The 12,924-nt window shown below is 38.2% G+C and overlaps 1 long non-coding RNA gene across 1 annotated transcript in view; it reads right to left on the bottom strand.

Moving 5' to 3' along the window:
- Nucleotides 1–1,156: 1,156 nt before the first annotated feature.
- Nucleotides 1,157–12,924, bottom strand: part of LOC309810526 — an 85,455-nt gene continuing 73,687 nt past the window's right edge. The window contains exons 5-6 of the long non-coding RNA XR_014295012.1: nt 4,974–5,107; nt 1,157–1,175 (exon numbers count right to left, since the gene is read on the bottom strand). This is a non-coding gene — a long non-coding RNA (uncharacterized lncRNA). The remainder of the gene's footprint in view (nt 1,176–4,973; nt 5,108–12,924) is intronic.

Genomic DNA, 12,924 nt, shown 5'->3' on the forward strand with positions numbered 1-12,924 from the left:
TTAAAAAAGCATGAAGATAAGATACAGGATGAAAGAAATTATAAGTTAGCATCAAGATGAACACATATATATTTATTTCTTGGTTATAAAAAAGAAAACCTTGGATTAAAATCTATACTTAAAAATGTTATAATAACAGAGTACAACTAACTGTAGGTAGGAATATTATATAATCACTGTGTGGTCTTCTTGTGCTTTATGGAATAATGGTAGAGCTTAAGATCCAATGCTTTTAAAGTTTATCTTTCTTTTTTCTATGACTATGCTTCTATTTCCTAATCTATTACTGATCCTGAAAGTTTCACCTGGCAAACAACCATTTAAAATAATATAATTTAGTCTTCCACATTACTCTGAAACCAAATAAAATGGAAACAATTATTTCTTAAAAAGCAATTGCATATTTCTGTGCTTATTACTTGCTCCACATATATTATAAAAGTTGAGTGCTTTATGTTAGAGAAGTTAAATCTGAAATCATTCTTAGCTAAATTCATTGTTCTCTGTACTTGTTAGAACATGTAAAATAAAATGGTAGGAACATTAAAGTTAGAGCATTTTTTTTGTATGCTTGACAAACTATGAAAATTAACATTTGAAAATTACTTCACTATGTTGACATTTTTTTATTGTTTAGCCATAATAAAGGTGGAAATATGAAAATATTCCAGATGGTTATAGCTTATGAATATAGGAGAAAATCATATAAACACAAAGCATAATAATAATAATGTTCATGTAGGATTTTGAGAAATATTTTTCACATATATTATTCTTATTGAATACTTATAACAAGTCTAGAAAGTTGATAACATTATTATTTTCATTTTAGGTTTGAGGGAATAGATTCCAAGGAATAACTTACCCACAGTAGTAGATGGGGAAGGTGGAATTAGAATGCAGTTTTCTTTTTCTTTCTTTCTTTTTTTTTTTTGCGGGTCTCTCAGTGTCGTGGCCTCTCCCGTTGCAGAGCACAGGCCCCGGACGCGCAGGCTCAGCGGCCATGGCTCACGGGCCCAGCCGCTCCGCGGCATGTGGGATCTTCCCGGACCGGGGCACGAACCTGTGTCCCCTGCATCGGCAGGCGGACTCTCAACCACTGCGCCACCAGGGAAGCCCAGAATGCAGTCTTCTGACTTCCAATTCTGTATAATTTTCATTCCACAAAGCTGCCTCTGTGTGGAAGAGCAAACAGATTTGGATCTCAACAATGAGTTTAAGGTGATTTTAGGATTTTCAAAACTAAGTGTTTTGTAAGCGGGTATAGATATTTGGTTTGCTGTCTAGGGAAACTGTCAAAAGTGGAAGTGAGTCCTTCCCAGCCCAGGTACTTTTTACTCTTTCCAGGTAGAAGACACAGAGCCACAGCCAGATGCTCTCTTCCTTAATGAGAAGCATACTTTGTGAAGTGTGGTACTTTGCATAAACTCTGGAGGCAGACCTGGGATCCAATTCTCAGTTCTGTCACCTCCTAGCTAAGCGACCTTGGACAAGTGAATTCACTCTTCTAGAACTCAGTTTTCTCATCTGCAGAATGTGGATGAATAAAGTACCTATATGAAAATATTTTTTATGAAGGAAAAATGCAATAGTTGAAGTAAGGGACCCAACAAATCACATTAGGTATATTATTAGCTACTATCTTAACGTCCCACGTTTGGGGGTTAAAATGCTCCCAAAGAAAGTAAATTGAGTGCATGCAATATTTTGATAGTTTACCCACTAAGACATGATCTCAGCAAATTGAACAAGTCCAAGTCCAAATGTGGATGAGCATTGGTCGTGTGACTTCCAAATTTTCTGAGGATACTAATTCAAATATTTTGTCCCATTGTTCCCATAAGTCAACTTTTTTTTGACTCAGTGGATATGGTCACTATAAGTCTCTGAAAGGAAACTCTCCCCTGACACACAGACAAGAAGGTGAACACGTGGCTGGCTTCTGGCTGAAAAGGTGCAGAGAACAAAACATGTAAGTAGTTGGGGGCTGGTGTGAAATTTGAGCAACTTCCAATATTGACTTTCTGGCCTTAAGCTGGGACTACTTTGAGTAACTTCTGATTCGCTCAAAGTATCATCAGGAGTTTCAGCAAGATTGAGGACAATGGATTTGTTTTTACCGTGGTTAATTAGCTAAAACAAGTTTTAGGAACTGGATATTATTTGGAAAATGTTGCAATGGGTATTTTTTACTCATTGATTTGCATATATGTATCAATATATTATTTATTAATAGAAGCAATTTGCACTGTTGACTCCTTGGTGGGTTTTTTTTTTAGTGTGCTTATTATTTGAATCAAAAGACCCCCTTACAGGGCCTCCCTGGTGGCGCAGTGGTTGAGAGTCCGCCTGCCGATGCAGGGGATACGGGTTCGTGCCCCGGTCTGGGAGGATCCCATATGCCGCGGAGCGGCTGGGCCCGTGAGCCATGGCCGCTGGGCCTGCGCGTCCGGAGCCTGTGCTCCGCAACGGGGGAGGCCACAACAGTGAGAGGCCCGCATACCGCAAAAAAAAAAAAAAAAAAAAAAAAAAAAAAAAAAAAAAAAAGACCCCCTTACAGTTATATCCCTAGATACTGGAGAATATGTGCTTCAGGACAATGAAATGTCCCCAAAAGAGCACTGAATCTCTAGCACTCATTGATCCATTTGGACACAGTTAACCCTGAGCTCAGGTCCTGGGATTTTGGGGTGGAGAGAGTGGCATTTGGAATTTCTGGGTTGATTTGTATTGCTATCATATTGATGAAATGTCTTGATTTTTCTTTTCCAAATAAACTCATTCTTTAGATTGGAGAACTGGCTAAACTGAAAAAGCCTTCCATAGATTGAAATGGTATGAAAGGCAGTTTTTCTTTTAGTTGTTCGGAGTGATTGTTCTTTATTCTCTCATCTATAGATAAAATGTTTTATGGGAAATGGACATATTTTGTATCTGCATACATCCCACTCACTGCTTTGTACTCATTGCTTGTCAGATTCATCTGAAATAACTTCACATTAGACACCACATTTTAGGATCTGGGTGGGATTGGAGGAAAAACTATGACATATGGAAAATGGCTGAAAAATTGAGGGTGTTTAACTTGGAAAAGAGAACTGAAGTTATGATCGTTGTTCTTAAATAATTGCAGTGCAACCCTTTATACAGAAGCAGAAAACAAAACTAGAAACAATGAGAAGTTGTCTTTGGGCCCAATGTGTGATTTTATATGATGGGAATTCTCAGGCTGGAGTGGGTCCCTTTGAGGGGTGGAATCTGGACAGTTAGTATTCTGTCACTGCTTAAATGATGTCTTTTCAGAGGCGCTCCTGAACTGGCTTTCGCTTTGGGCAGGACGGATTGGTTTTAAGATGTGTTTTAACTCGTAGAATCTCTGATTTCACAATCTTTAAGAACTAATCTTGAAAAAAGATGCCCTGAGAACTCACTGTGTGACGTGGACAAGTCCTGACTCCTCGCTGGCCTCTAGATCCCTAATCTGCAAAATGAGATGGTTGGACACAGGATCAAGGTACATTCCGTGGCCCTGAAGCTGTGCCCAGCCTGAAATGTTAAGTAGAAAGATTAGAAGCTGCCACCATGTTTTACCCTTCACGTATGTTCTCATGTTAATGTTTTACTGGTTCATAAAACTGTACCAATCTTCTCATTCACATGTAAAAAATGTATTAAAGTGGATAATCCAAGTTGTAGGAATGGTTTCCTCCCATAAGAAGCAATGATGTCATTATCATTTGGAAGGAAGACAAAAATGTAATCTCAAAAATCTTGATTTTTCTTGATTTGGTCCTTGTATAAAACCATCTGACGACCGTTGTACTAGATGATGTTTATGATCTCTGCATCTTGAATATTGTTTCTAATTCCCTCACTGCTCTTAGAATAATAGATTCTAAGACTAGAAATTTGAAATTGTTGGCACAGGAAGCTTCTACCTCTAGGTCAGTCATTTCCTCTCAGAATCCAGCATTGGCTGGATCTCAGGGGAGGCTATCGAAGGAACGGAGGCAATTTCTCTTCTAGTTGCAGGAGGGAATACATCTCTCAGAGTACAGAGGAGAACAAAATCAAATTGAATATGTACTCCAAGTCTTTTCAAAGTACTTACTTTCTCAGCAACCAGAATCATTCCCTCCCCAAATGAATGTCCTAGTAATAAAAGCTTTTACATAGGAAACAGTGATTATTTCCAGTAGAGGTAGCTAAAAATTAGAAATCAGATTCTAAGTTCCCTGAGAACAAAGGCTTCCCTACTCTATTCCTGGAAAGTAACACAATTTGGCAGTTAGTAGGAGCTCAATGATATTTTGGTGAATGAGCAAATGAATGAATGAATGAACAACGGAGTGAATAATTTTAAATAACGTTTCCCATCTATACTTCTAATGATGAGAGAGCCCCCTGCTGGAAGAATGGATATTCTATACACTATAGCTCTGTGCAGTGTACTGAAAATATTTCAGTTAATCAGTCCTGTTTCTAGACCAGGTCACAGAGAAAGGGTGGCACCTTATCAGACGGAATATTGTAAAAAGCTCTGTGAAGAATCACTGGATAGAATAGGACTCAATTTGCACTAACTGGATATGTTGTAGGTCAAACAACGGATTTCAAAACTGAACCTCATATTCCAAAACTTTTGATATGATGTTACAAACCTATAACCTGTAATATGCATAATACAAGGAACTGTAAGCATCATTGTCAAATGAAATTTATAATCTGATATATACACATATATTTATGCAGCACAAAATTATATATAATATATATAAAATATTCATGCTGCATAATGATTATGCAAATAATAAACAATTCATGAAAATCACTTGGTATTACTTTTTTTGGAATCAAGACGAGATGTTACAGTTTTTCTTCCCATTAGTTATTCAAAATGAAAACTGCTAGTACTTTTTACACATGCAGTTTAAAACACACACACAGGCACACACGCTCCATCTGGAACCAACCTCTCGATTCTTTTGGGGGCTTAGGCAGCTGTCTTCTTCCTGTGTTTCATTCCATGCCCTCACTTCCACCCTCTGAGTGTTTCTGGTGCTGCTCTGCTCTGGGCCTCTTGGATGTTGGAAGCCTAAAACAGAGACTGGGCCAAGGAAGTGGGAATGACCTTTCCAGAAAGCAAAGCACTGTCGCCACACTTTGGGAGGGGGCTAGGATGGGGTAGAAGAGATTTAGGCAGCAGCTTCTATCATGAAGCAGGGGGAGAGCTCAGTGAGATGGTGGACTGGATCCTGGTAGCTTGGAGGCTTGGGTCCAAAGGAGGACACAGAAGCCCTTGGAGACAGTGACGAGGACAGGGTGCCGTTCACCCGAGAATGGAGGAAAAGTATCTGGAAGTAGGTGGCAGCCAACTGGGAGAGCTGCAGATCCCTTAGCCTATTGGGAACACGTCTTTAATCAAAAACCCACAGGAAGAGGCCTTCACTAATCACCAAGTACCTACACCATGGGTTTTCAAACTTGGCTGCATATTGGAGTCACCTGAGGAACATTAAAGAATCCTGATGTTTCCCATGTTCAGAGATTCTGATTTAATTGGCATAGGGTGTGAACTGGTTATTGGGAGGTTCTAAAACTTCTTAGGTGATTGTAATGTGTAGCTAAGTCTGGGAATCACTGGTTTGTCCTCTGGTGAAACAAGGAGTTTCTAACCTCAGATGCATGGAGTTAACAGACACATTGTTATCTCTATTGTTAATTTATCTTTCTCTTGCTCTATTTTATTCTTTCCCCCTTCATCACTATGGTAGGCAATCTAATCGCACCTTCCCGCTCAAAGATGTCCATGCCCTAATCCTTGGAACCAGAGAATATGTTACCTTATATGGCAAAAGGGATTTTGCAGATGTGATTAAAGGTTTTGAGATGAAGAGGTTATCCTTGATTATCCAGGTAGCCCCAAGTGTAATCTCGAGGGTCCTTATACATGAAAGGAGGAGGGAGGAGAGTCAGAATCAGAGAAGGGGATGTGATGACAGAAGCAGAGTTCAGGGGTAATGAAACTCCTGGCTTTGGAGATGGAAGGTGAACATGAGCCAAGGAACGCTGACGGATTCTAGAAGCAGGAAAAGACAATGAACGACTTCTCCCTAGAACCTCCAGAAAGAACACAGCCTGGCCAACACCTGGATTTCAGCCAAGAGACCCATTTTGGCCTTCTGACCTCCAGAACTAGAAGAAAAGAAACTTGTGCTATTTTAAGCTACTAAATTTTTGTTAATTTGTTGCAGCAGCAATAGGAAACGAATACAGTCACCAATCCCATTTCTCTGTACTTACTTCTTCCACCACCTTAAGCAATCACTGTAAGGAATTTACGATATATGCTTGGATACGCATGTGTCCTTAAAGAACGTATACATTTTACCTAAAGGGAACGACCTAGTGTGACTATGGAGGGTTTCCCTAAGCTTCCCAAAGCCCTTACTAGGAAACAAAGACCTTCTCTTCTTTATTTTTATAAAAGTTTAAATGACAAATGCTTGCAATGAGCCTTGGATCATTTTTACTAGTACATACCAGACAGGTGTGAGTGAATGATGCTGAGTGACTTCTGGTTTGAGGCGGAGGGAGTGGGATGGAGGAAGCATGAAGGGCTGTGAGGCAGGGAGTAAGAAAAGGAATAAGAAAAGGGGGCCAGGGAACCCTCAAACAAACTTCCACTGCTTCACAGTTAACTATCTTCAGTTGGTTGCTGAAGATAAAGATGCAGTTCCATAATCAGAAGTTGTGTCCAAAAGTCTTCCCCCGAGCACACTTGCACATGCACAGAATTTAGCAGGAATATTGGTTTGTACGGCATAATTACCCTCCTATTCAACATTTCATTTTTCTTTGGTCTGCCTGTTTCACTAAATATAAGATCATTTCAATAAAAATTTTTTGTGCACTTAATGGAGTGGGAAAGTGTTGACTATCTGTGGTAAAAGGGAGTTTAGATTTAGTGCAAAGGACAAGAATTGTTTAAATATAATACTAGCGGGCTTCCCTGGTGGTGCAGTGGTTGAGAGTCCGTCTGCTAATGCAGGGGACACGGGTTCGTGCCCCGGTCTGGGAAGATCCCACATGCCGCGGAGCGGCTGGGCCCGTGAGCCATGGCTGCTGAGCCTGCGCATCCGGAGCCTGTGCTCCACAACAGGAGAGGCCACAACAGTGAGAGGCCCGTGTACCGCAAAAAAAAAAAAAAAAAAAAAAATCATAAATGTAATACTAGCTATAAATCAATAAGTGACAACAGATTGGGTAAAATAGAGGACTCCTTTAAAATGTCATTTTTTTACATTGAAAAAATTGTATATATAAACACCAGAATTAAAAGAAAATTACTGATTTAGAAATTAAAAGTTAGGGACTTCTCTGGTGGCGCAGTAGTTAAGAATCCGTTTGCCAAGGCAGGGGACACAGGTTCGAGCCCTGGTCTGGGAAGATCACACATGCAGCAGAGCAACTAAGCCCGTGCGCCACAACTACTGAACTTGCACTCTAGAGTCTGTGAGCCACAACTACTGAGCCTACACACCACAACTACTGAAGCCCATGTGCCTAGAGCCCATGCTCCGCAACAAGAGAAGCCACCGCAATGAGAAGCCCACGTACTGCAACGAAGAGTAGCCCCTGCTCGCCACAACTAGAGCAAGCACACACACAGCAACGAAGACCCAACACAGCCAAAACTAAAATAAATAAATAAAAATTTAAAAAACGAAATTAAAAGTTAATCAGATCCCTGTCCCTCTCTGCCCTTTCTTTTTTTAAATAAATGTAAATACAATAGCCATCTGAAAAAGTTTTGGTGTAAAGAGTTATATAATCTTGGAACCCTCTCTCATTGAAATTTTTATTGACATTACTGTAGATTCACAGGCAGTTGTAATAAATAATATAGACATTCCTTGCTCACTTCACCCATTTCCCCCCAATGGTAACATTTTGAAAGCCTACAGTATGACACTACAACCAGGATATTGATACTCATACAATCCATCAATCTTAATCAGATTTCCGCAGTTTTGCTTACATTTGTGTGTGTGTGTGTGTGTGTGTGCTTATTTTTAAATGACTAGTCAATTGACTCAACACCCTGGTTCTTCTTTTACTGAGGGATTTGCAATGTCTTTTCATCAGACAATAAATTCCTTTGTATATTTTGAACTCTGTTTTCCCTCCACGGACCTGTTTTTCCCAATATTTTGTGATACATTTTAATAGCTGGTATATTAGAACTCTGCTCATTACATTCTTCTTTAAGAAATTTACTGACTGTTTATTCTTCCGGATTAGCTTTAAAATAATTTTGTCAAGTTCCATTTTGAATGAGACTACTTAGAACTTAGAGGAAAAATTGGGAAGAATTTATATTTCTCCAGTGTTGTCTTCCTACCAAATATCTAAGTATGTCTCTTTATTTATTTAGTGTTATGTTTCTACATGTGTTGTTTTTATATGTTAATACTTAGAATCAATTTTTAAAATATAGATTCTTATGTTTATTTTCCATATTTATTTTGTAATTTTACTAAACCCTCATTTTAAAAAATAGACTTTACTTTTTAGAGCAGTTTTAGGTTCACAGCAAAATTGAGTGGAAGGTACAGATTTTCTGTTTACTTCCCTGCTCCCACCATAGTCTCCCCCATTATCAACATCCCCACCAGAATGGTACATTTGTTACAACTGATGAACCTACATTGACACATCACTGTCAGCCGAAGTTCATAATTTACATTAGGATTCACTCTTGGTGTTGTACATTCTATGAGTTTTGACAAATGTAAATAGTTTTACTGCCCTAAAATTCCCCCATGCTCTATTCATTATCGCCTCTCCCCTAACTCCCAGAAACCAAGCAATTTTTATTCTCTCCATAGTTTCATCTTTTCTGGAATGTCATATAGTTGGGATCTTATAGTATGTAGCCTTTTCAAATTGGCTTTTCCCAGTTAGTAATATGCATTTAGGTTTCTTCCATGTCGTTTCATGGCTTAATCATCTCTTTTTAGCAGTGAATAATATTTCATTGTCTGGATGTGCTATAATTTATTTATCCATTCACCTACTGAAGGACATCTTGATTGCTTCCAAGGTTTGGCAATTATGAATAAAGCTGCTATAAACATCTATGTGCAGAGTTTTGCATGGACATAAATTTTCAACTCATTTGGATAAATACCAAGGAGTGCAATGGCTGGATTGTAAGGTAAGAGTATGTTTAGTTTTGTAAGGAAATGCCAAACTGTCTTCCAAAGTGGCTGCAGCATTTTGCATTCCCACCAGCAGTGAATGAGAGTTCCTGTTGCTCCACATCGTTGCCAGCATTTCGTGTTGTCTGTGTTCTGGATTTTGGCTGTTCTAATAGGTGTGTAGTGGTATCTCATTGTTGTTTCAATTTGCATTTCCCTAATGACCTGTGACGTAGAGCATCTTTTCATATGCTTATTTGTCATCAGTATATCTTCTTTAGTGAGGTGTCTGTTCAGGTCTCTGGCCCATTTTTAAATGGGGTTGTTCCTTTTCTTATTGGAGAGTTTTGAGTTTGCTGTATATTTCGGATAACAGTCCTTTATCAGATGTGTCTTTTGCATATATTGTCTCCCAGTCTGTGGCTTGTCTTCTCATTCTCTTGACAGTGTTTTTTGCTGAGCAGTTTTAAATTTTAATGAAGTCTAGCTTATCAATTATTTCTTTCATACATCATGCTTTTGGAGTCATCACCAAACCCAATGTCATCTAAATTTTCTCCTATATTATTTTCTAGGAGTTTTACAGTTTTGTATTTTGCATTATGGTCTACAATCCATTTTGAGTTAATTTTTGTGAAGGGTGTAATGTCTGTATTTAAATTCTTTTTTTCCTCACATATGAATGTCCAGTTATTACAGTACCATTTGTTTAGAAAACTGTCTTTTCTCCATTGTATTGCCCTGGCTCCTTTGTCAAAGATCAGTTGACTATTTTGTATTTGTCTATTTCCAGGCTCTTTATTCTGTTCCAATGATCTATTTACCTAATCATTCACTCTTACCACATTGTCATGTTTACTGTATTTTTTTTTTTTTGCAGTACGCGGGCCTCTCACTGTTGTGGCCTCTCCCGTTGCGGAGCACAGGCTCCGGACACGCAGGCCCAGCGGCCATGGCTCACGGGCCTAGCCGCTCTGCGGCATGTGGGATATTCCCGGACCGGGGCACGAACCCGTGTCCCCTGCATCGGCAGGCGGAATCTCAACCACTGCGCCACCAGGGAAGCCCATGTATCTTTATAGTAAGTCTTGAAGCTGGGTTTAGTGTCAGTTCTCCAACTAAATTCCCATTTCTAAAAAGCTTTTAATCTCATTTTTGGGGGCTCTGTAGTATACAATCATATCATTTGCAAATATTTTTCCCTTACTTTTCTAAATTTATAGCTCTTATTTAATGTTTTTAGTTATTGTAGCTCTGTGATATGTTTTAACATCTAATAAAGCTGTTTTCTTTCAATTACTCTAGTTTCAAAATTATCTTAGCTGTTCTAACTCATTACCACCCTTTCACACCCACCATTCCTTTGGGATATCTACAGAAACTAGAGGTGAGTTATTATTATTATTTTCAGTATTCCACAGCAAGATAATTGTCTTGTATTTTTTAAAAATTTTACTGCTTGAAAATATTTTAAAGACCTTTTTATATATTAAGGTAATGAGACTTCTGTGTGTTCCAAATGGTTTTTTCAGTTTCTTTTGACTTATAAAAATTTTTAGATTTTATATTGGACCATAGTTGATTTACAGTGTTGTATAAGTTTCAGATGTACAGCAAAGTGATTTAGTTATACATATACATATATCTATTCTTTTTCAGATTCCTTTCCCATATAGGTTGTTACAGAGTATTGAGTAGAGTTCCCTGTGCTATACAGTAGGACCTTGTTGATTTTATAGCAGTTTTTTCATGTAAATGGGGGATGGAAAGGGGCAGGGAGGATATCTTAGTCCAAGGGAGCAACAAAGGCAAAGGCCTCAGGGCCAGAGGACTGGAAACCTGTGATGGACAAAAGAGTCTGGTGTGAGTTGAGGTTTGATGAGTGAGTGGGAGTCCTACCAGGGAGGGATTTGTTGGCTGTGGTGAAGAGAAGGGCTTAGACTTTATGCTACTTTCAAAAGGAAGCCATTGGAGGACTTTAAGTAGAGGAGTGACAAGACGTGGTTAATGCTTAAAATAATCATTCTGGCCGCTGAGTGGAGAATGGGCTGTGGGGTGGGGGATACAAGTAGAGTGAAAGCAGGGAGGCCTGCCAGGAGGCACCTACAATGGTCCAGGTTAGAAATGATGGTGGCTTGCACTAGGACAGTGGGAGTAGAGATAGGAAGGAACAAATTTCAAAGATATTTTGAGGGTACAATCAAAAGGACTATATGAGAGAAAGGGAAGAATCAAGAATAATTCAGCTTTTGACTTAAACAACTGAGTGGGTTGTTGTTGGTATTTACTGAGACAAAGAGTGGGAGGTGAGTAACAGGTTTGGGGGCAGAGAGAATAAAGAGTTCTATTTTGGACATGGTAGTTTTGAGATGCCTATTTGACAAGCAAGTGGAGATGTCATTAAGGTAGTTGGATATGAGGAAGGAGCTTGGGAAAGAGGACCAGGTTGGCTCTTTTAATTTAGGATTTTTTAGATGGACCAGATGAGTTTACATGAACAAGGGTTTAGATAAAGAGAAACCCTGAGGCATCGCCAATTTGTAGATGTCAGATTAAAGAGGTATAAACAGCAAAGGACCATAGTGAAGGAGAGGCAGGAGTGTATGGTAGTATTAGAAGCCCCGGGAAAAAAGTGGAAAGAGAGGTAAACTGCATTGACTGCATTTAATAAGTTCAGTAAAATGAGAATATAGAAGTGTTAAGTTTATTTCATGTAACTAAAAAATTACAGTTTGTGTGTGTTGTATCAACCAATGCTGGCCTAACTCCTAATGATGAAAAGTATTTCAAGTAAAAATAAAAAAGGAGACAATGATGAAACCTCACCATTATTATTTAATTATTTTCTGAAAGAATTAGCCGATAAAATTATACAAATGGAAAAAAATTGCAATTACACGAGGTTAAAAGCCTTTCCAGTATTTTTACTTGGATCTTACTAAATTTATAGACTAATCTAAATGGAATTGAAATCTTTACAAGTTTAAGCTTTTTATCCCAAGAACAAGGTATGTGATTTATTTAAATCTTCTTTTATGGATCTCAGTAGAGATATAACATTTTCTTCAGGAATGTTCTACTCATTTCTAGTTAAATTTATTCTGAGGTATTTTTAAAATTTTTATTTTGTATTGGAGTAGAGTTGTGTTAGTTTCAGGTGTACAGCAAAGTGATTCACTTATACATATGCATGTATCCGTTCTCTTTCAAATTCTTTTCCCATTTAGGTTAGTACAGAGTATTGAGCAGAGTTCCTGTGCTATACAGTAGGTCCTTGTTTGTTATCTATTTTAAATATAGCAGTGTGTACATGTACAAAGTATTTTAAAAAAACTTTCTGTTGCTACTGTTAACATATCTGTATCTATATATTTATCAATATCTATATTGATATCAATATACAGATGATCTTTAAAATATATAATATATATTTAAAAGATTATGCACAAAAAGGCTAAACTAGAAATGAGCAGAATCTTCCTGAAGAAAGCACAGGCTCTCTCTCTCCACATGTATATATAAGGTATAATTATCCATATACATTATATAGATATATGGATTATGGTATATATATATGCATATACACATACATACTATATATGTGTATATATATCTACACACACACACACACACACACACACACACACCCTTTCTGGGCAATATTTAAACCTATCTCTGGGTGAGTTTTTTTTTCCTCTGTCTGGTACTAGAATCTTTGTCT

Source organism: Mesoplodon mirus, assembly GCF_964341445.2.
Source record: "Mesoplodon mirus genome assembly, chromosome: 9".
NCBI lineage: Eukaryota > Metazoa > Chordata > Mammalia > Artiodactyla > Ziphiidae > Mesoplodon > Mesoplodon mirus.